This window comes from Oncorhynchus keta, chromosome 31, assembly GCF_023373465.1.
Source record: "Oncorhynchus keta strain PuntledgeMale-10-30-2019 chromosome 31, Oket_V2, whole genome shotgun sequence".
In the NCBI taxonomy this organism is placed as follows: domain Eukaryota; kingdom Metazoa; phylum Chordata; class Actinopteri; order Salmoniformes; family Salmonidae; genus Oncorhynchus; species Oncorhynchus keta.
The window spans coordinates 24,223,671-24,246,307 of NC_068451.1; the positions used below are offsets into that span (position 1 = coordinate 24,223,671).

Sequence of the window (22,637 nt, forward strand, 5' to 3'; positions counted from 1 at the left end):
GTGTATAACGGTTTCTAGCTTCCCTGAACAGCTGCATATCACGGGGGCTGTTCGATGCTAATGCAGAATGCCATAGGATGTTTTTGTGTTGGTTAAGCGCAGTCAGGTCTGGGGAGAACCAAGGGCTATATCTGTTCCTGGTTCTAAATTTCTTGAATGGGGCATGTTTATTTAAGATGGTTAGGAAGGCATTTAAAAAAAATATCCAGGCATCCTCTACTGACGGGATGAGATCAATATCCTTCCAGGATACCCCGGCCAGGTCGATTAGAAAGGCCTGCTCGCTGAAGTGTTTCAGGGAGCATTTTACAGTGATGAGTGGAGGTCGTTTGACCGCTGACCCATTACGGATGCAGGCAATGAGGCAGTGATCGCTGAGATCTTGGTTGAAGACAGCAGAGGTGTATTTAGAGGGGAAGTTGGTTAGGATGATATCTATGAGGGTGCCCGTGTTTAAGGCTTTGGGAGGGTACCTGGTAGGTTCATTGATAATTTGAGTGAGATTGAGGGCATCAAGTTTAGATTGTAGGATGGCTGGGGTGTTAAGCATGTTCCAGTTTAGGTCGCCTAGCAGCACGAGCTCTGAAGATAGATGGGGGGCAATCAGTTCACATATGGTGTCCAGAGCAGAGTGGTCTATAGCAGGCGGCAACGGTGAGAGACTTGTTTTTGGTGAGGTGGATTTTTAAAAGTAGAAGTTCAAATTGTTTGGGTACAGACCTGGATAGTAGGACAGAACTCTGCAGGCTATCTTTGCAGTAGATTGCAACACCGCCCCCTTTGGCAGTTCTATCTTGTCTGAAAATGTTGTAATTTGGAATTAAAATTTCAGAATTTTTGGTGGTCTTCCTAAGCCAGGATTCAGACACAGCTAGAACATCCGGGTTGGCAGAGTGTGCTAAAGCAGTGAATAGAACAAACTTAGGGAGGAGGCTTCTAATTTTAACATGCATGAAACCAAGGCTATTACGGTTACAGAAGTCATCAAAAGAGAGCGCCTGGGGAATAGGAGTGGAGCTAGGCACTGCAGGGCCTGGATTCACCCCTACATCGCCAGAGGAACATAGGAGGAGAAGAATAAGGGTACGGCTAAAAGCAATAAGAATTGGTCGTCTAGAACGTCTGGAACAGAGAGTAAAAGGAGGTTTCTGGGGGCGATAAAATAGCATCAAGGTATAATGTACAGACAAAGGTATGGTAGGATGTGAATACAGTGGAGGTAAACCTAGGTATTGAGTGATGAAGAGAGAGATATTGTCTCTAGAAACATCATTGAAACCAGGAGATGTCATTGCATGTGTGGGTGGTGGAACTAATAAATTGGATAAGGTATAGTGAGCAGGACTAGAGGCTCTACAGTGAAATAAGCCAAAAAACACTAACCAGAACAGCAATGGACAAGACATATTGACATTAAGGAGAGGCATCCTTAGTCGAGTGATCAAAAGAGTCTAGTGAGTGGAGTGGTTGGTTTGGGGGTCACAGCGATTTAGACAGCTAGCCATGACATCGGTAGCAAGCTAGCATAGGATGGAGGTCTGTTGTTAGCCACCTCTTGCATTCCGTCAGTAGATTAGTGGGGTTCCGTGTGGTAGAGGGGATTAGTCCAAATCACACAACAACAAAAATAAAATTAAAACATTAGATATAGTTATAGAGGCCCAAGAAGAAACATAATAATAATAAAAATAAATAAATTGTCCGATTGTCTATTCTGAGAGCAGCCGGTAAGACAGCTAACGGTTAGCAGGCCGCAGATGGGCGTTCAGGTAACGTCGCGACGGAGGAGCCAGCCGGATCTCCTTCGGGTAGATAACGTCGGCAGTCCAGTTGTGAAGGCCCGGTGGGGCTCCGCGTAGGCAGTAAAACGGGTCCGGATAGGTGACTGCAGCCCAGGAGTGATTGACGGAGCTCAGGAGTGATTGACGGAGCTGGCTAGCTCCGGAGTAATTGATGTTTGCTCCGGAATCGACGAGAGCAGATAGACACACGGATAGCAGCTAGCTAGCTGTGAGATCTGGGAATGAATGTCCAGAGAGCAGTTGAAATCCAAGGACATGGAGAGAAAAATTAGTCCGGTATGCTCCGTTCCGAGCTGCGCCGTACAAAAACTGGCGATAGATTTTCGAGCTAAATGATAGCTGATGGCCACAAACCGTGGTTAGCTGAATACTAACGATTTGCCAGTAAAGAAGCTAACTAGCTTCTGAACTAGCTTCTGATTAGCTGCTAGCTAGCTCCTGGCTAGCTTCTGGTTAGTTTCTGGCTAGCTTCTTGGAGTTTCTGGCTAGCTTCTGGCTAGCTTCTTGGAGGATTGCAGATTTGAGGTAAATAATACTTATTTATAAATATAAATTGGTGAGGCGGGTTGCAGGAGAGTGTTTTGAAGATGAGTTGATGGAAAATAAAAATAAAATGTATGTGAAAAAAAGTTGTAAATATATATATATACAGGACACGACAAGACGAGGACAAAAGACGTCTGAACTGCTATGCCATCTCGGGTACAAGATGCCGGTGTATATTGGGTAAATCTATTTGTATATTTTGTATGATATGGCGCTTTCACCATTGGATCACCAATGTGTAAATAGGTCTACACTCTGAGCATGTAGATATATATAGATCCCATAGATCACATAGATCCCCTGAACGCAGCTCACTTTCCAGATCCTAATCACCTGAATTCTGATCACCTGTTCACACACCTGTATGTCATTATCACACCCTATTTAGTTTAGTTCTTTGCACCCTGTCATTGTGAGCTATTGTTTGTTTTGTGACACACTTTCAGTCAAAGTGCTGGGTTTCCTGTAATGGAATCATCCCGTGTTAGATAGTTTTTGCCTGCCTCGCTAACGATGCCTTTTTGCCTATTCCCTGCCTGTATTTTAGCAGATCGGATTTCCTGTTATCAACCTATTGCCTGCCTGATCTTCCGAACAACGTTACTAGCCTTTTCCCTGCCTATACTGTTGAATTTTTGGACCCTCTGTGTATGACCTTCTGCCTGCCCCTGGACCCAGCTACCTGGCTCCTCATTTTGGTCCTTTACAAATTTATACCCTGCGCTTGAAACCAACTCTGTCTCCCATTGTGTTCATTACACGTGACACATCTCTTCTGTATAGAGTGGATCAGGCTGTTTATTGTGGAATGTTTTCCCACTCCTCTTCAATGGCTGTATGAATTTGCTGGGCATTGGCGGGAACTGGGACATGCTGTCATACACGTCAATCCAGAGCCTCCCAAACATGCTCAATGGGTGACATGTCAGGTGAGTATGCAGGTCATGGAAGATTTGGGACATTTTCAGCTTCCAGGAATTGTGTACAGATCCTTGCAACATGGGGCTGTGCATTATTCATGCTGAAACATGAGTTGATGGCGGTGGATGAATGACACGACAATGGGCCTCTGGATCTTGTCACGGTATCTCTATGCATTCAAATTACGATCGATAAAATGCAATTGTGTTTGTTGTCTGTATCTTATGCCTGCCCATACCATAACCCCACTGCCACCATGGGGCACTCTGTTCACAACGTTGACATCAGCAAACCGCTCTCCCACATGACGTCATACACACTGTCTGCCATCTGCCCGGAACAGTTGAAACCAGTACTCATCTGTGAAGAGCACACTTTGCTGTTGGCCATCGATGGTGAGCATTTGCCCACTGAAGCCAGTTACAATGCCAAACTGCAGTCTTGTCACGGTACCCTGGTGAGGACAATGAACACGCAGATGAGACAGTTTGGTCCTGGGCTGCATTGGTTGTACATGGTCTGCGGTTGTGAGGCCTCTTGGACATACTGTCAAATTCTCTAAAGCGGCTTATGGTAGAGAAATGAATATTAGATGCTCTGGCAACAACTCTGGTGGATGTTACTGCAGTCAGCATGCCAATTGCACTCTCCCTCAACTTGAGACATGTATGGCCAGGAGTACAAGTAGAGTACATCATAAGGCTGCTTCCGTCTGCTTTACAACAGATGCTGGGAGCTGACACTGTTGTAGTCCATGTGGGGTCAAATGACATCAGGAGGGCTAGCTCGGAACATCTGATAATTGATTTTTAAAGAACTAATTTTAGTATTAAAAGACTCCAAAAAACGTCCAACAATTTCTGGTCCGGTACCATCGTGTGATAGCTTCAGCAGGCTAAATGATTACTGTAGCTCTGCTGGAGTCACTTTTATAGATAATGTTGACACCTTCTGGAAACAGAATTCTCTACAGGAGTCCATCCAAATCAGCTCCTGGACTCTGTCCTTGCATTTCAAGGCGTTGAAACAATGACTTATCAATGACACACAACCAGCTCACTTAATCCCTACCATTATAACAATGAGTCATCATAATGTTGCATCAAATATACATTATCCTTGGGGTGTTGGCAGACACAATGTAAGTAACTTAATGTATGTCCCCCTAATTTCCCTGAATACCATTTGTTAATTATATAGCTATTGGATGCAGTAATCAGGAGCCTATGAACCAGAGTTACACTGTTAGCACTGAGGCTGTGTGCCCTAGTAGGAAGGCCACTTTGTGCAGCTCATCCTGCACTATCAAGTCTACTTCTGATAAGCTTCCCAGTAAAGCATTTAAAACAATCAAGCAACCCAGAAAAAATTGACATATTAACATATGCAGCCTGAGAAACAAGATCCATGAAGTCAATAACTTGCTTGGTACAGATGACATTCATATTCTGACTGTCTGAAACTCACTTAGATAATACCTTTGATACAGTGGTAGCAATACACAATATACTTGTTACTATGGCCTATTTATTGCCTTACCTCCTCACGCCATTTGCACACACAGTATATAGACTTTATTTTTTCTATTGTGTTATTGACTGTACGCTTGTTTATTCCATGTGTTGTTGTTTGTGTTGCACTGCTTTGCTTTATCTTGGCAGTTGTAAATGAGAACTTGTACTCAACTAGCCTACCTCTGGTTAAATGTAAAAAAGAATGTAGGTACATACAATTGTCATATCGGTTGAAAGCTTAAATTCTTGTTCATCTAACTGCACTGTCCGATTGCAGTAGCTATTACAGTGAAAACATGCCATGCGATTGTTTGAGGATGGCTCCCCACATGAAAATATTTTTCCACCGGCACAAGTTTCATAAATTCACAAATAGCGATTAAATATTCACTTACTTTTTGAAAATCTTCCTCTGATTTGTCATCCAAAGGGTCCCAGCTATAACATAGTGTTGTTTTGTTAGATAAAATCGTTCTTCATATCCCAAAAAGTCAGTTTAGTTGGCTCCATCGATTTGAGTAATCTACTTGTTCAACATGCAGAGAAAAGAATCCGACTATCTACCCTTAAACTTTGTTTCAACAAGTCAAAATACATTTCTATTCACTCCTCCGATACCCTAAAATGTAATCAAACTATAATATTTGTTACGGAAAGAAGTATGTCAAGAGGAAACCATTTTTTTTAGCAGGTGCCTCCTGTCTTCATCGTGCATGCAAACACAAATTTCCAAGACTGTGTCCCTGTACTAAAACTGATATTTCTTATTCGTTTTGGAAGTTACAAGCCTGAAACCTTGAATATAGACTGCTAGCACCCTGTGGATGCCATAGGAATTGCATCATGGGAGCTAGAATTGAGTATGCCCTTATACTTGCCATTGTAAGAGCATGGTCTCTCAAAACAGAAATTCTGGTTGGTTATTCTTTTGGATTGTCTCCTACCGTATCTATTGTGTTATATTCTCCTACATCATTTTACCATTTCCACAAACGTCAAAGTGTTTTATTTCCAATGGTACCAATTATATGCATATCCTGGCTTCAGGGCCTGAGCAACAGTCAGTTTACTTTGGGCACGTCATTCAGGTGGAAATTGAGAAAAAAGGAGCCTAGAACTAAGATGTTTTTAAAGGAAAAAGTTTCTTCCTGTTTGTGTTATTTTTGGTCGTAACAGACGGTAGCAGCAACATTATGTACACAGTAAGTAAAAAAAATGTTAAAGTTACGTAAAACACACAAAAAATTGCACAATTGGTTGGGAGAATGTAAAACGTCAGCCATGTTCTTCGGCGTCATATTTGTGAAGCCTGCTATGCTAAATGAATGCAGATTTTCTAGTTCTGCTCTATTTATGCACACTTGCAAACACTCATAGGGCAAATAGTTACCAGCTTCTTTGTGTTAACGTCAGGGGGACTGACAGAAGCTGGTCCAAATATATCTGTATCTTCTTCCTGCTGGCCCTGTCATGGTTCTTCTTCCTGTTCAGCAATATCAACATTCTGGAGGTAGGGTAAATCCATCTGCACTCAAAATAAGTTACAGGTCAAACATGATTCATTTCTCACATGGCTTCAATCACAATTGACCTCCTTTACCACCCTCTCCCCCTCACATGGGAGCTACACTGGGGCTTAGCGAAAACTGTAGGTTTTTAGCTGCTACACTGGACAAAGATTTTTTTTACGCCAGCGTGAGCAGAGAGCAAGCCACTTTACCAAATGTTCTCGGGTGTGAGCCATGTGTCATTCTTGAAAACACAAAAATAGAGTCATTTTACAATGACCAGCGCTAGCCTCTCGCGGATCCATGCTGCTTACTTCCAGGTATAATTGACATTTATTTGAGCGTAGCACTTTCTATAAAACGTATGCTTCCAGTGTTGCACACCTGTACCTCTACTCTTCTCAGCAGAAGCACAACTGCCAAATGATGTCAACGTTCTACCAGCTCCAGAGCAGCATCCACCCAGCTTTCATCACAGCGGGTCCTTCTCCTCTGCGCCGCAACCAGAGCTACTGGATGAGCAATACCTCCTGGAGTCCATCGCCTGGCCACAGCCTCAGCCCCATTCTGTGAATGTGTCCCTGAACCAGACCAGTGACCCAGCATACAGCCATTTTGTGATCCTGCCAGCAGGAGGCAGAAGAGAGTGGCATATGGGGAACCAGTTGGAGGTTCTGGTCCATATGCATGACTTCCAGGGGTGTCCCAAGAGCTATGGTGGAGACTTCTTGCTGGCCCGGCTACACTCCTCCAAGTTGGGGGCGGGCGTTGCAGGACAGGAATGGGACGTACTCTGCCATTTTCCCGTTACTATGGCAGGGATCTGCACAGGTGGAGGTGACACTGGTCCATCCTAGTGAGGCTGTTTATGTTCTAGGATGGTTACGAGAAGAACGGCCCGATTTGATTTTCTCTGTCTGTTCCGCTCTGGAAAACTGTCCCAACATCTGTACGTAACCTGTGTCTGCTGACAAACCAGGAGCCATTGTGCAATTACACAGACCTCCACATAGGGGAGCCCTGGTACTGCTACAAGCCCAAGCTGCTGAGCTGTGACACACAGATCAACCACGCTAGCAGAGGAAACTGTGAAACATCTGCTCACCAACAGGAGGACCACCTTTTTTTGTTTATTTCCCTTTATACTAAATGGATTATTACTAAACTCTCTAAGTTTTTCCCAAGTTTTCACCATTGTGCAGGTAGCTCAGTGGTTAGCGCATTTGGCCAGTAACTAAAAGGTTGGTGGATTGAATCCCTGAGCTGACAAGGTAAAAATCTGTTGTTCTGCCCCTGAACAAGAAAGTTAACCCACTGTTCCTAGGTCGTCATTGTAAATAAGAATTTGTTCTTAACTGACTTGCCTAGTTTAATAAAATAAATTGTGAAGCCCTAGTTATTTTGTTGTTTTGACAAAGTCATTTCTGAAGATTATTTACAGTATTTAATGTGATTCATTTACATTTGTCCCTCAGGTTTGAGGCGGGGGGGGGGGTATGTCAGCTTTAATATTGTGGGTTCTAGAACTCTTGTGTTAATATGGTAACACATCTAGTATAAACTGAACAAAAACATAAATGCAACAATTACCAAGATTTTACAGTTCATATGAGGAAACAAGTCAATTTAAATAAATGCATTAGGCCATAATATATGGATTTCACATGACTGGGAATACAGATAACATAGATGCATATGTTGGTCACAGATACTGTACCTTAAATGCCACATTTATATGTTTACATACCCTACATTACTCATCTCATATGTATATACTGTACTCGATACCATCTACTGCATCTTGCCTATGCCGCTCTGTACCGTCACTCATTCATATATCTTTATGTACATATTCTTTATCCCTTTACACTTGTGTGTATAAAGTAGCTGTTGTGAAATTGTCAGATTACTCGTTTGTTATTACTGCATTGTTGGAACTAGAAGCACAAGCATTTCGCTACACTCACATTAACATCTGCTAACCATGTGTATGTGACAAATAAAATTTTATTTGATAAAAAAAAAAAAATGGGCCTCAGGATCTCGTCACGTTATTTCTGTGCCTTCAAATTGCCATCAATAAAATGCAGTTGTGTTTGTTAACCATAGCTTATGCCTGCCCATACAATAACCCCACAGCCACCATGGGGCACTCATGGTGGCTGTGGGGTTATTGTATGGGCATTCACAACGTTGACATAAGCAAACCGCTCGCCCATGCACTGGGTCTGTGGTTTTGAGCGTACAGTTTTAATGTTTTTTTTATTCCAATTGAGTGTGTGACTCTATAGGCTTTAACACTAGCTGGTTGCTATGGAGAGGACGTACCCGTCACCCCTCACCTATATCAACCCGCCCCATGGAGATACATGGCCCAAATGTATGTGGACACCTGCTCGTCAAATATCTCATTCCCAGAGCATGGACATTACTATAGAGTTGGTCCCACCCTTTGCTGCTATACCAGCCTCCACTCTTCTGGGAAGGCTGTCCACTAGATGTTGGAACATTCCTTCCCAAGTTGGAAGCACATAATCATCTAGAATGTCATTGTATGCTGTAGTGTTAAGATTTCCCTTCACTGGAACTAAGGGACTAGCCCAAACTATGAAACACAGCCTCTGATCATTATTCCTCCTCCACCAAACTTTACAGTTTGGTCCGGTAGCGTACTTTTGGCATCCGACAAACCCAGATTTGTCAATCGGACTACCAGATGGTGAAGCGTGATTCATCACGCCATAAAACGCGTTTCCACTGCTCCAGAGTCCAATGGCGGCAAGCTTTACACCACTCCAGCCGGCACTTGGCATTGTGCATGGTGATCTTAGGCCTGTGTGTGGCTGCTCGGCCATGGAAACTAATTTCATGAAGCTCCCGGCGAACAGTTCTTGTGCTGACGTTGCTTTACTTTCTGTTCAGTGAGAGTGTCAAAGGCGTTTGCTCTCCAGATCGTTAATCTGGCCTAGTTGTCAAAGTTTCAAGCTTTTATTTAGTCACTCTGTTTTTGTCTTATACACATCATTACAATTCAATGGTTATACAGTTTCTCAATACAACAATAATGCTCAATCAAACCTTAATGCTTTAGGCTATGCCAGATAATATTGCGAAACTTTAAATGCGTTAACACTTCTAACAATATTGACTAAATAGCAAAAATAGTTAAATTACCTTAAATGCTCAGCCCCTTGGTCACTTTCCTGTAATTGGTATTCTCACAGCTATGACGCTAGATTCCAAATTCCAATATCTCTATACACTTCCAACTCTGTGTATGGACTCAATATATTGTAACTGGTACTTTGCTGTTACCTTGTATTGCCAATCACATCTGTACCTGATGTCTCACTGAGTGACCGCCACTACGTCTGTATTCAAGAGGCGTTTAGACCTCTGTGTTTCGTAGACTCAGTCTCGGGGTCACTAAATTCAACCAAGTATATTCAGATAGTGATCCAATAAGTACTTAGGCAAAATAATCCAGTTCTTAAATATTGTTATAGTCTAACAAAAAGCGTATAGTGCAATAGTAAATTTACCTGTGATGATTCTCCATATTAATTGTGTCTCATATGTCAGTGAGGATCATGCTGTCTTATGCTTATGCTGTCTCTTTATATACCTTTTTACAGGGGAAGTTCCCACTGGGGCTGTAGACCTACGTAACCTTAGGCCTGTGTGTTAAACGGAAGCTTCCTATTATTACCATTTAAGGTCATGCACTACTGACTCTCACATTGCTGCTTCCATATTACTGTTGGCTGATTCTACTCAATCATACCAGCTGGTTGTAACACGTAGGTGGTATGTCAAGCGTCAGCTGGGAGACGTCTATGATAGGTATCTCCTCTGCTTCCCCTCGTTGTCCAGTTTCTGCAGGTGTGGTCCTTGGTCCCGTGAATGCCCTGTGTTGTTGTCCCCATTGCTTGATGGAGTGGGCAGATTCTTTTCATCTCTTGTCAAAACTACAGCTCAGCGTTCAACACAATAGTGCCCTCAATGCTCATCGCTAGGCTAAGGACCATGGGACTAAACACCTCCCTCTGCAACTGGATCCAATCCAGGTGGTAAGGGTATGCAATCCTCATTCTTGTAAGGTGGATGGATTCAACGGGGCTGTAGTGGAGCAAGATGAGAGCTTCAAGCTTCACATCAACAAACTATCATGGTCCAAACACACCAAGACAGTCATGAAGAGGGCACGACAACGCCTATTTCCCCCTCAAGAGAATGGGTCCTCAGGTATGGGTCCTCAGATCCTCAAAATTCTACAGCTGCACCATCGAGAGCATCCTGACTGGTTGCATCACCGCCTCTTATGGCAACTGCTCGGCCTCCAACCGCAAGGTGCTACAGAGGGTAGTGCGTACAGCCCAGTACATCACTGGAGCCAAGCTTCCTGCCACCCGGGACATCTATACCAGGCGATGTCAGATGAAGGCCCTAATAATTGCCAAAGAGTCCAGCCACCCTAGTCATAGACTGTTCTCTCTGCTACCGCACTGCAAGCGGTACCGATGCACCAAGTCTGAAACCAAGGGGACCATGAACAGCTTTTACACCCAGCTGTAAGACTGCTAAATAGTTAGTAAACCAAATAGCTACACAGACTAATTAACAATCTGCATTGACCCTTTTTGCACTAACGTTTTTGACTTATACACTGCTGCTACTGTTTACTATCTGTCACTTTATTACTAGTTCTATGTACATACTGTAACTACTTCAACTACATCGTACCCCTGCACATCCACTCTGTACTTGTACCCCGTGTATATAGCCAAGTTATTGTTGCTCATTTTGTATATTTATTAATGACTTTTATTACGTGTTTTACTTTTCTGCTATTTCTCGATTTCCCTTCTCTCTGCATTGTTGGGAAGGGCACCTAAGTAACGGTAGCTAGAGAACCTCCGTTCATCAGTGTTCCGTACATTTGACCTTATTTTAGCGGCCAACATTTTTTATACTTCCAGGTCAACTGTAATATTAATACCATTGGAAAGCACAATTGCTCACCGTTCCAGCAAAATCAATGGTGAGTCCTTCACGCTGCCCGTCTCCCCATGATTGTACCAAGGATAGTAGACTAGCATGTTAGAAAACATAGATAGAGATAGGATCTTTAATGTTATAGACCAAGAGTTTGTGTTTATGGTTATTGTTGTTCAATAAAAGCCTCAAATGAAAGTGTGAAAGTACTCGGTCAGTATCTTTCTGTTTTATATCATCATGTTTAGTGCAAAATATGCAAATCTCCAAAGAATTGACATAGGAGAGGGATAACACATAAACAAATGGGTGCTCAGTCTGAAACAGATAACATAAGATACAAGACATGCTTTCAGACACACAAACACAAAATAACAATTTCCGTTGAAACCAGGGAATGTGCAGCTGGTTCAGGACCCTGTCACCGTGTACCCTTTGACCTCCCTGCCAGCCCTAGAGACTGCCAAGGACACCAAAGTGGAGAAGATCGTCAGAAAGCAATTTACAATTACCGCTCCCCCCTCTTGTACACTGAAGCTTCTCAATGTTTGTTTGTTACCTATGCAGGTTGGAGTCATTCAAACTTGTTTTTCAACCACTCCACAAATTTCTTGTTAACAAACTATAGTTTTGGCAAGTCGGTTAGGACATCTACTTTGTGCATGACACAAGAAATTTTTCCAACAATTGTTTACAGACAGATTATTTAACTTATAATTCACTGTATCACAATTCCAGTGGGTCAGAAGTTTACATACACTAAGTTGACTGTGCCTTTAAACAGCTTGGAAAATTCCAGAAAATAATGTCATGGCTTTAGAAGCTTCTGATAGGCTAGTTTACCTCATTTGAGTCAATTGGAGGTGTACCTGTGGATGTATTTCAAGGACTACCTTCAAACTCAGTGCCTCTTTGCTTGACATCATGTAAAAATCGAAAGAAATCAGCCAAAACCTCAGAAAGAAATTGTAGACCTCCACAAGTCTGGTTCATCCTTGGGAGAAATTTGCAAACACCCGAAGGTACGACGTTCATCTGTACAAACAATTGCACGCAAGTATAAACACCCTGGGACCACGCAGCCGTCACACCACTCAGGAAGAAGACGCGTTCTATCTCCTAGAGATTAACATATTTTGGTGCGAAAAGTGCAATCCTAGAACAACAGCAAAGGACATTGTGAAGATGCTGAAGGAAACAGGTACAAAAGTATCTATATCCACAGTAAAACAAGTCATTTATTGACAACTTGAAAGGCCGCTCAGCAAGGAAGAAGCCACTGCTCCATAACCGCCATTAAAAAAGCTAGACTACGGTGTGCACATGGGGACAAAGATTGTACTTTTTGGAGAAATGTCCTCTGGTCTGATGAAACAAAAATAGAACTGTTTGGCCTCCATGACCATCATTTTGTTTGGAGGAAAAAGGGGGAGGTTTGCAACCAAAGAACACCATCCCAACCATGAAGCACAGAGGTGGCAGCATCATGTTGTGGGGGTGCTTTGCTGCAGGAGGGACTGGTGCACTTCACAAAATAAATGGCTTCATGAGGGAGGAAAATTATGTGGATATATACTTTTTATTATTACTTTTTATTTTAGCATACTTGGGAAATATTTTCTTCTTCTTCTTCTGTTGGTTAAGGGCTTATAAGTAAGCATTTCACGGTAAGATCTACACTTGTTGCATTCAGCGCATGTGGCAAATAAAGTTTGATTTGATCTGAGAATCTCACAACCAAGCATTGTCATCTCCTCCTCTCTCTCCTTTGTTCCATTCTCGAGGGCGCAGAGAGGGAGGTGGTCAACAGTTTAATAAAATACACTATGTTTCGTTGTGAAACCATGTTGTTATCAATGTTCCCAAACAGATTTCACTTGGTTTCCCAAATGAAGCCCTGGGTAGCTGCAGGAACAGAGATGGAGAGCCCATGGCATACAGAGTTTGGGTGGAATATCACCTGTCGTGCAGCAAGTGGCTGCATGCTCCTCAAACAGTCGTTGATGCCTGGATTGAAATAGGCCAAGTGATTTCTTATAAGCCCAGACATTTTTATATATGCAATCCTGTGTGAAAGAAGAGTTTTGATGGTTGTCACTAAAAAGAGGAGGATCCCAGCTGCTACTATATTTATTTCTCAGCTGCTATTAAACACAGGATCCACTATAAAACCGCAGTAGCCTATCCGGGGGAAAGTGGCCTCCATTCCCTATTCAAGTGCCTTTTTTCCACTGCCCCTGTTCATGATAATGAGCCATTCTAAGTCTAAACTAATTTGACATATTAGTAAAGACAATATTAAATTGAGAATAGTGTTACAATTGGAATTTTAAGGTTTGTGCTTTTCTTGTAACTAGTTTCTTTGTTCAATTCATGTGCTGTTCTATAAACCAATTTCTGTGTTCATGCAAGTGGATGACTGAACAAATCCTCCTCAGTAACTAGAAATTGGCAGTACACCCAGACCTTGTTTTGAGAACAAACTAAAGATATCTCAGTTTCAAAGTACACCCAGACCTTGTTTTGAGAACAAACTAAAGATATCTCAGTTTCAAAGTAGAGAGCTCCTGATTGACATGTGTATTATGGTGTATTGAGTTGGTTGGAACCCCTCCAGCGTGCTGATGAATAAACCATGATTCATTTAAGATAGACTTTGAGTGTCCCTGTGTAAGAATTTCCACGACAGGGTGATAATATGATCACTTGATGAGAGAACAGCCTGAGGCAAGGAAGAGAGCACAAGGTTTTTTTGAGACATTCTAAAATCAATATCCTATAGTAGCATCATGTAGCCCATACATGTTTTGATTTCTAAGACATGTATGGGCTACATGAGGTTTGTATAATTCACAACTAAAGTAGCCAAATAACACAAAATCGAGCATATAGGACATATTTCAAATGGTAACTTTTACACTCAACATAGCCACTTCATATGTGCACTTGCCCCAGAAAGTCTGTTGTAAAAATCTGTTCTATTTTTTTCAGGTAAGTTCAATTATATTGTTACTATAAAATCATATAATATAAAATAATGGCATGGAACTTATAAGCATATCTTGTCTGCTAATTGAACTAGCCTACAGCCTATGGTATGGACGCATAGACAGAAAACATACAGGAGTAGACTGACTCATATTCTGTTCTTCTGAAATTCATTTTCTTCATATAATAATGTTTCTTAAGACCTGCCTAAAATAAATAATGGATATATTGTGATGGTGTATATTTTTATTAGACTTTTAAATGTAGATGTTCCTTAGGTGCACATCAGCGGCTTGTATGCATGGCGGCCTGGAGATGCTGAACGTGTTTGTTAATTAACAGTCAATTACCGTAAGACCAGCAGACATTTGCATGACAATAACTGCCGGACAAAATGTCAATACTGACACAGCCCTGAATGCGCTCTCTATCTACCTCTATGGGTGTAAAGGACATACGAATGCTCTTCAGACAGACAGCCTCGAATAACAGTGGACAGGACATCAACTTCGTAAATAATTTACTCTAGACAAAGAGGGACAATACATGAACGGTAAGCAACTACAGCACAACTAACTAACTTAATCAATTATAACTGGAACCACATGAGCATATTTAATCTGTTGGTACAGGCTGCATTGTATTGATATTTTCACAGTAAATGTGGAATCAAGGATTATAGAAAAGAAATGACATGCAAAGAGCCAATCTTTCATTTTTTCTTGGTCTGTTCCTTAACGGGTTATTGATTAAGTGCCATTTCTCATTGATTGCAGAGGCCTACACCCTGCTGGCATTATAATCAACCTAATGAACCTTGTGCCAAAAAGAATGCTCTTCTGGTCTTTCTGTTTCCTCCCCCAGTGTTTTGAGGGTATTTTAATACATCTCTTTTACCATTTAGAAATGAAAACACTTTATGTATCTTGTCCCCCCATTTGAAGTAATTTGACACTTATAGTATAGTCCAAAGTTACATCAAGCTTTTGACTGTACAAACTTGTTGGATGCATATGCAGTTTGTTTTGATTGTGTTTTGGATTATATTTTGCCCAATAGTAACTGAATTGTGTAATTTGAGTCACTTTTATTGTATGAATAGAGCATAAACAATGTAATTGTAAACCAACACTTTTTAGTCTCTGATTATGGTTAACATTTTCATTTTGTCCAATGTGAGTAATTCTGTTGTTGAAGTACATTAGATCAATAAATCAGGCTGATCACTAGAAATAGACTTTGGACATTTGAAACGGCCCTGAGAACGTTGATATATGCCGCCTTCGGCGCTCACAAATTGTTTAACTCTTGCCGAGCACTCAAGCAACTATTGATGCTCAGAAGCAAAGCGCGCCGACCAGACTAAAGCATGCTGCTCTGACCACTGCGCTATGACAGTTCATAATGCTCTTGCAAGCCATGAGAATACATGATGATACTTGATGGAAACAGTGCATTGTTTTTAATTATTTTGTTTTAAGCTTATCCCAAACCATATCCCTAACCTAAACCACTCGGCATGAATACCTAAGCTTAATCCTTTGAGTTGTTTCTGTTTTAACCGTGTAACCATGTGGAATTAATGCTTCCATAATACGTCAAATATGTAAGTGAAACTAGGAGATCTTGTTGCAATACAACTACAGTACTCCAGCATGTGTCAAACCTTCGTACGCTGAAAAGTCTTGTTAGTGCATAGGTCAAATTAACGTTTCAATTTCCTGTCTATTTCAGCTTCAGACAAAAGCTAATATTTCACAAAATGTATTTTGTTGTTTTAATAATAACAAACATAACATAAATATATTGAAACAAAATGGAAGCAAATAGAATTTTACAACAAAATAAAAGGTTTCTGGGGCACAAGAGGATTTGTGACAGCTGTGAAGAAATGTAGATGTGCAGGCTACAGTAGCAATGGCAGCTATAAAAAAGAAACCTAGATAACTAAATAGTTGATGTTACAATTAAATGTTTATTGGTCAGTGTTGTTGTTTCCTTGTACACACACACATACACATACACTTAAAAACCGTGGCAGGAACATGGGGGGATATACAGAATGTATCAAACAGCTGTGGCGTACTTAGACCACATGTGGGCAGAGACATCCTCAAAGCACAAAACAGACACACACACAACATGTGAATACATGGATTCCACCACCATTGCACACACTCACATAGACTTGTTTTTCGTCAAGGGGCGAAGTTAGACGGCAGTATGTTGGGATGGTTGAGTTTGTGTTATGTTATTTTGGTATTATGGTGTAATATCAAAGTAGCAGTCATATAACTTCATGTAAAGCCACAGAAAACCAGTAGCTGCCTGGCACTTTATGGTAGGAAAATTATTTCCAATCAATCAAATTCATCATGGTATATTATTGAGGGGGTCAAATTGACCTGTCTCTAATATTGGGGGGGTGGGGTCATGACCCCTTGTCCCACCTGTAAGTTATACACCTGCGCACACACACACACACACACACACACACACACACACACACACACACACACACACACACACACACACACACACACACACACACACACACACACACACACACACACACACACGCACACACACACACGCAAAATGCTTGTGGTTCTAGCTCCGACATTGCAGTAATATCTAACAAGTAATATCTAACCATTTAACAACATATACCCAATACACGAAAAAATCTAAGTAAAGGAATGTAATTAAGAATATATAAATATATGGACAAGCAATGTCAGAGCAGCATAGACGGAGAGAGTAGAATAGTATAGAATACAGTATATATACATATAAGATGAGTAATGCAAGATATGTAAACATTATTTAAGTGGCCAGTGATTCCATGTCTATGAATATATGCAGTAGCCTCTAAGTGCTATTGATGGCTATTTAACAGTCTGATGGCCTTGAGTTAACCTGTTAATCCTACCCCCTACTTTTTCGAACATTCTGTTAAAAATCGCGCAACATTTCAGCGCCCTGCTACTCATGCCAGGAATATAGTATATGCATATGATTAGTATGTGTGGATAGAAAACACTCAGATGTTTATAAAACTGGTTAAATCAAGGCTGTGACTATAACAGAACGTGCGTTTCATCGAAAAGCGCAGGAAAATCTGATCACTGAAAATGGAAATATATATCCATGCGCGACTTGAACCCATTGATAAAGGTGAACCACATTTAATGGGGCTGAGGTTGCAATACCTACAGCTTCCACACGTTGTCTAGAGTCTTGTCATTTGCCTAGGCTTTGTTTCTTGGTCAAACAGACGCAAGGCAACGCATTTCCTCCGGTCTCCGACCGGATATTTTGGTTGAGAATTACCCTGACATTTTTTCCAGACGGACAGCTAAAGAATATACTTCGCCTCGTGATCAATTTGATCGCTTATTAACGTTTAATAATACCTAAAGTTGCATTACAAAAGTATTTCGAAGTGTTTTGTGAAAGTTTATCGTCGACTTTTTTAATTTTAAAGAAAGACGTTACGTTATAAGACGCTATTTTTTTCCGTTTATCACACAGTCTTCATAGATCGATATCTAGGCTATATATGGACCGATTTAATCGACAAAAAGACCCAATAGTGATTATGGGACATCTAGGAGTGCCAACAAAGAAGATGGTCAAAGGTAATGAATGTTTTATATTTTATTTGTGCAGTTTGTGTAGCGACGACTATGCTAATTATTTTGTTTACGTCCCCTGCGGGTCTTTTGGGGTGTTACATGCTATCAGATAATAGCTTCTCATGCTTTCGCCGAAAAGCATTTTAAAAATCTGACTTGTTGCCTGGATTCCCAACGGGTGTAGCTTTAATTCAATACCCTGCATGTGTATTTTAATGAACGTTTGAGTTTTAACTAGTACTATTAGCATTTAGCGTAGCGCATTTGCATTTCCAGATGTCTAGATGGGACGCCTGCGTGCCAGGTAGGACCAAGAGGTTAAAAGCTGTTTTTCCGTCTCTCGGTCCCAACTTTGATGCACCTGTACTGAACTCACATTCTGAATGATAGTGAGGTGAACAGGCAGTGGTTGTTGTATTATCTTTTTGACCTTCCTGTGACATCGGGTGCTGTAGGTGTCTTGGAGGGCAGGTAGTTTGCCCACGGTAATGCGTTGGGCAGACCGCACCACCCTCTGGAGAGCCCTATTGTTGCGGCGGTGCAGTTGCCGTACCAAGCGATGATACAGCCCGATAGGATGCTCTCAATTGTGCATCTGTAATAGTTTGTGAGGGTTTTAGGTGCCAAGACAATTTTTTTCAGCCTCCTGAGGTTGAAGAGACACTGTATGTGTGGGTGGACCATTTCAGTTTGTCAGTGATGTGTAACCCAAGGAACTTGAAGCTTTCCACCTTCTCCACTGTGGTCCCGTCGTTGTAGATAGGGGGGTGCTCCCTATTCTGTTTCCTGAAGTCCACAATCATCATTTACTTGGAGTGATGTGTACAGGGTAGGATTCTTGACACATTTCTTAAGTGGCATTTTATAATATCATATTGTAATTGTAATTTATTAGATTCATTATTTTCTTGCATTTAAGTATATACTGTTATAACTAAGTACTGACCTTCCTACCTTTGTCCTGTTTAACTGCCAGTATCAAATGTCTGCCAGTGTTGAATGTTCTGGTTAAAGTTTGCTGCCAGACTTCGTTGAGGAGACACTGATAATTGTTCACCTTTTTGTTCATTAATATCTTAGGGCCTTCTCAGAAAAGAGCCTATTCAACATTTTCTCTGCTTCTGTGTTGGAGGTATCTCCCTGTTGCAACTTATAATTAAACAGAAAATATTTTTATTGAAGTTATCCCTGACTGCTCTCTTTTTTGTTCAGCTGGAAACTCCAGTTACATATATTATATTTCATTGTAATCAGTAGACTTCAGGGAACATAACTTTTTTACAGTGTAAAAGGTAACTTTGTATTTAATACATCACTTTCAAAGTAAGGAAATACCAATTTGTACAGCAATGTAAAATACATGTTTATCATTGTTGCAATCATCAAAGTAAAAACAAAGACAATATGGATTCAGTTGTTAATTAAATGTGTTCCCCAAACCAATACAAACATTTTAAGCTATTTAGAGGTTGTGTCCCCAACACAGGGGAAGCCATTACACAAAATGTAAAAAAAAGTGCATTTTCAGCATACTGACCAAGGCTTAGCTAAAATGACACTCTATCAGGTTTTGTTCAGTGCCTATTTTCACACTTCTATACCAAATCAAAAAAATGTTCTAGCTTATCTACTGGACTAAGAGAAGAAGCGTTTAAAAAAGAAGATTAGTATTTTTAAATGAGGTAAAATACATCATGGAGGACCTTGTGTCCTTGAGACATATTTTTTCCTTGTAAGGGGAGGGATCCCTGTACTGAATTTCTGGACTCTAGCTCAAACAGGGGGCAATGATGTTTCAAAGTTTCCATCTTCAATCCCTTGTTATAGCGCCACAATGTGGCCAATTCACATGGCCCATGAGCCTTTACCATCATGCCAAGTTGCACCCACCTAGGCCTTACGTGATCCTTTCAACTCATCCTGTGGTATATAATCAAATTCTTAGCTATTTTATAACGTCTCAAATTCATCACTTTACTTAAACCGGTGTCTGTGAACACTCTATAAGGGCATATGACATGGTTACGACACCCATCATTCCATTCATTGTAATAATGTGGCACAGAGGTTGGTAAACTACATAACACCTTGTTATAACATCTGGTATGCAGACGTTATGTAGCATGTAACAACATATGAAATAAGTTGTCATGCAGCCTGTGTAATAGCAGCAGTGGTGGAAAAAGTACCCAATTATCATACTTGAGTAAAGGTAAAGATACCTTAATAGAAAATGACTCAAGTAAAAGTAAAATTCTACTTGAGTAAAAGACAAAGTATTTTGTTTAAAACATGCTTATGTATCATTAAGCCAACCAGATGGCACCATTTTCTTTGTTTTTTACATTTGTTCTTTACATTTATGGATAGTGTCACGCCCTGGTCGAAGTATTTTGTGTTTATCTTTATGTATTGGGTCAGGCCAGGGTGTGGCATGGGGTTTTTGTATTGTGGTGTGTTTTGTCTTGGGGTTTTGGTGTGTATATATTGGGATTGTAGCTAGTGGGGTGATCTAGCAAAGTCTATGGCTGTCTGGAGTGGTTCTCAATCAGAGGCAGGTGTTTATCGTTGTCTCTGATTGGGAACCATATTTAGGCAGCCATATTCTTTGAGTTTGTCGTGGGTGATTGTCCTTAGTGTCTTTGTTCCTGTCGCTGTGTTAGTTGACAAGTATAGGCTGTTTCGGTTTTCGTTACGTTTATTGTTTTTGGAGTGTTTGTGTTTATTCGTGTTTACATTGATTATTAAACATGGATCGTAATCTACACGCTGCGGTTGGGTCCGACTCTCCTTCACACCTAGAAAACCGTTACAGATAGCCAGAGGCAACCTCCAACATTCAGACATTATTTACAAATGAAGCCTGTGTGTTTAATGAGTCCACCAATTCAGAGGCAGGGGGGGATGACCAGAGATGTTCTGTTAATAAGTGTGTGAATTGGACCATTTCCTGTCCTGCTAAGCATTCAAAAAAAAATCTAAAGAGGACTTTTGGATGTCAAGGTCAATGTATGGAGTAAAAAGTAGAATATTTTCTTAAATAATGTAGTGAAGTAAAAGCAAACGTAGTCAAAAATATATATAAATAGTAAAGTACAGATACCCACAAACTACTAAGTAGTACTTAGTAGTACTTTTACTACTAAGTAGTAAAAAAAATGACTTAAGTACTTTACACCACTGAATAGCAGTTGTTATTAACAGGTGGCATTGGAGAGTATGACAAAAGGATGAACAGTATTCTATAACACTCATTATAACTAGGTTTATAAAATTGTATGCCGTTAGCCACAACTATTTAATTAAGCAATAAGGCACTCGAGGTGAAAGCAGAGGTACAGTACGACACCGCCTCGCGTGCCTTATTGCTTTTATATAGCATTTACCAACATATTATAATGACAATGAATAACACATTTTCATGAAACTTTATTTTGATAAGTCAATTCATACAATTGAATTCTTCCACCAGAGGAAATAGTCCGGACAGAAATCTGGCAGTTAGTTATTTTGGAGTTAGTGCTATCCGGATACCTTAAAGCCTAACACCTGGGTAAAAAAAAACCAGGTTGGCCCTGTGCAGTAGAAACGTGATTTGTCTGTGTTTTATATATATTCCCACACTATGAGGATGTAACAATACTGCGAAATTGTGAAAATAATGATAATGCCGATTTAGTGTAAGAGCTGTTAGAAAAGACTGCATGAAAATTCAGCCTGTTTTGGTGGTATGGAGTTTTGGCCTACCTGGTGATTTCAACTCTGTCACGTCAAACATTCCACATGGAACGACAGGCCTACACTAGCTTTTTTTCTAATGGCATTTACTTAGATCCATAATAATGACGATGATGCATTATTTCTCTTGGCCAGAAAACAAAAAGCCAGGATATGTCTAACTAAAGATCCAATATTGTGTGTGTGTGTTTAATGTACAGGGGGAAACTATGGCTCTTATTCGAAACCCTCTTAAAACCTGGGCTAAATCAGTGTCATGTAGAGGGTTTCTTGGTCGTCTTATACAAACCTACTTTGAAACAAAATTATACACAGGGTTGTGGGCATAAAATAAATTAGACACCTGCACCATGTCAGATATACTGTAGACTTGAAATGTATTCAGTTTTAAGTTTGCATCCCAATATTACACTTTATTTACATCACAGAAGACTGAAATATAACAAAACCGTTTGATGTAGAAACACCGGATTTGAAATGAAGAATATTAATGACTTTCTACTCATGAGGCCACTAGAGGGCGCTTTTGTCATTCGACTGCAGGAAAGGAACTCCCCTCACATTCACATGAAAGATCAAGTGAGGATGTCTAATGGACAGCAATGGGGGTATCAGTTTGATTACCAGGCTTGTAGAGTGAAACTCTATACGGTAGCTGAAGGAGAAGAATATACAGACCAGACTTTAGGAGTGGACTACCGGCTTGAAGAATGGCCGGTTTTTCACAAGGTTGTGTGTCCCGAACTGAGAGTTATCACAAAGGAGTATAGTGTGTTCATGGGCTACCAGACCCGTTGGAAAGGTACCCCTGTGTCAGGGTTGTCATAAGGAGGAGACCAAGTCGCAGCGTGATAAGCGTACATTCTAATTTATTAAACGAATGCAACACTGAACAAAACTATACAAAATAACAAAAAGAACTGTGAAGCAATATATCTAGTGCGAACAGACAACTAAACATAGAATAACAACCCACAAAATACCCAA

General features: G+C 40.7%; 1 protein-coding gene across 2 annotated transcripts in view; it reads left to right on the plus strand.

Moving 5' to 3' along the window:
- Window positions 1-14,721: 14,721 nt before the first annotated feature.
- The window catches only part of LOC118364628 (NXPE family member 3-like), a 35,959-nt gene continuing 28,043 nt past the window's right edge, over window positions 14,722-22,637 (plus strand). For both annotated transcript variants that reach the window (XM_035746333.2, XM_035746334.2), the window contains exon 1: window positions 14,722-14,827. The gene's annotated coding sequence lies outside the window, so the exon portion shown is untranslated. The remainder of the gene's footprint in view (window positions 14,828-22,637) is intronic.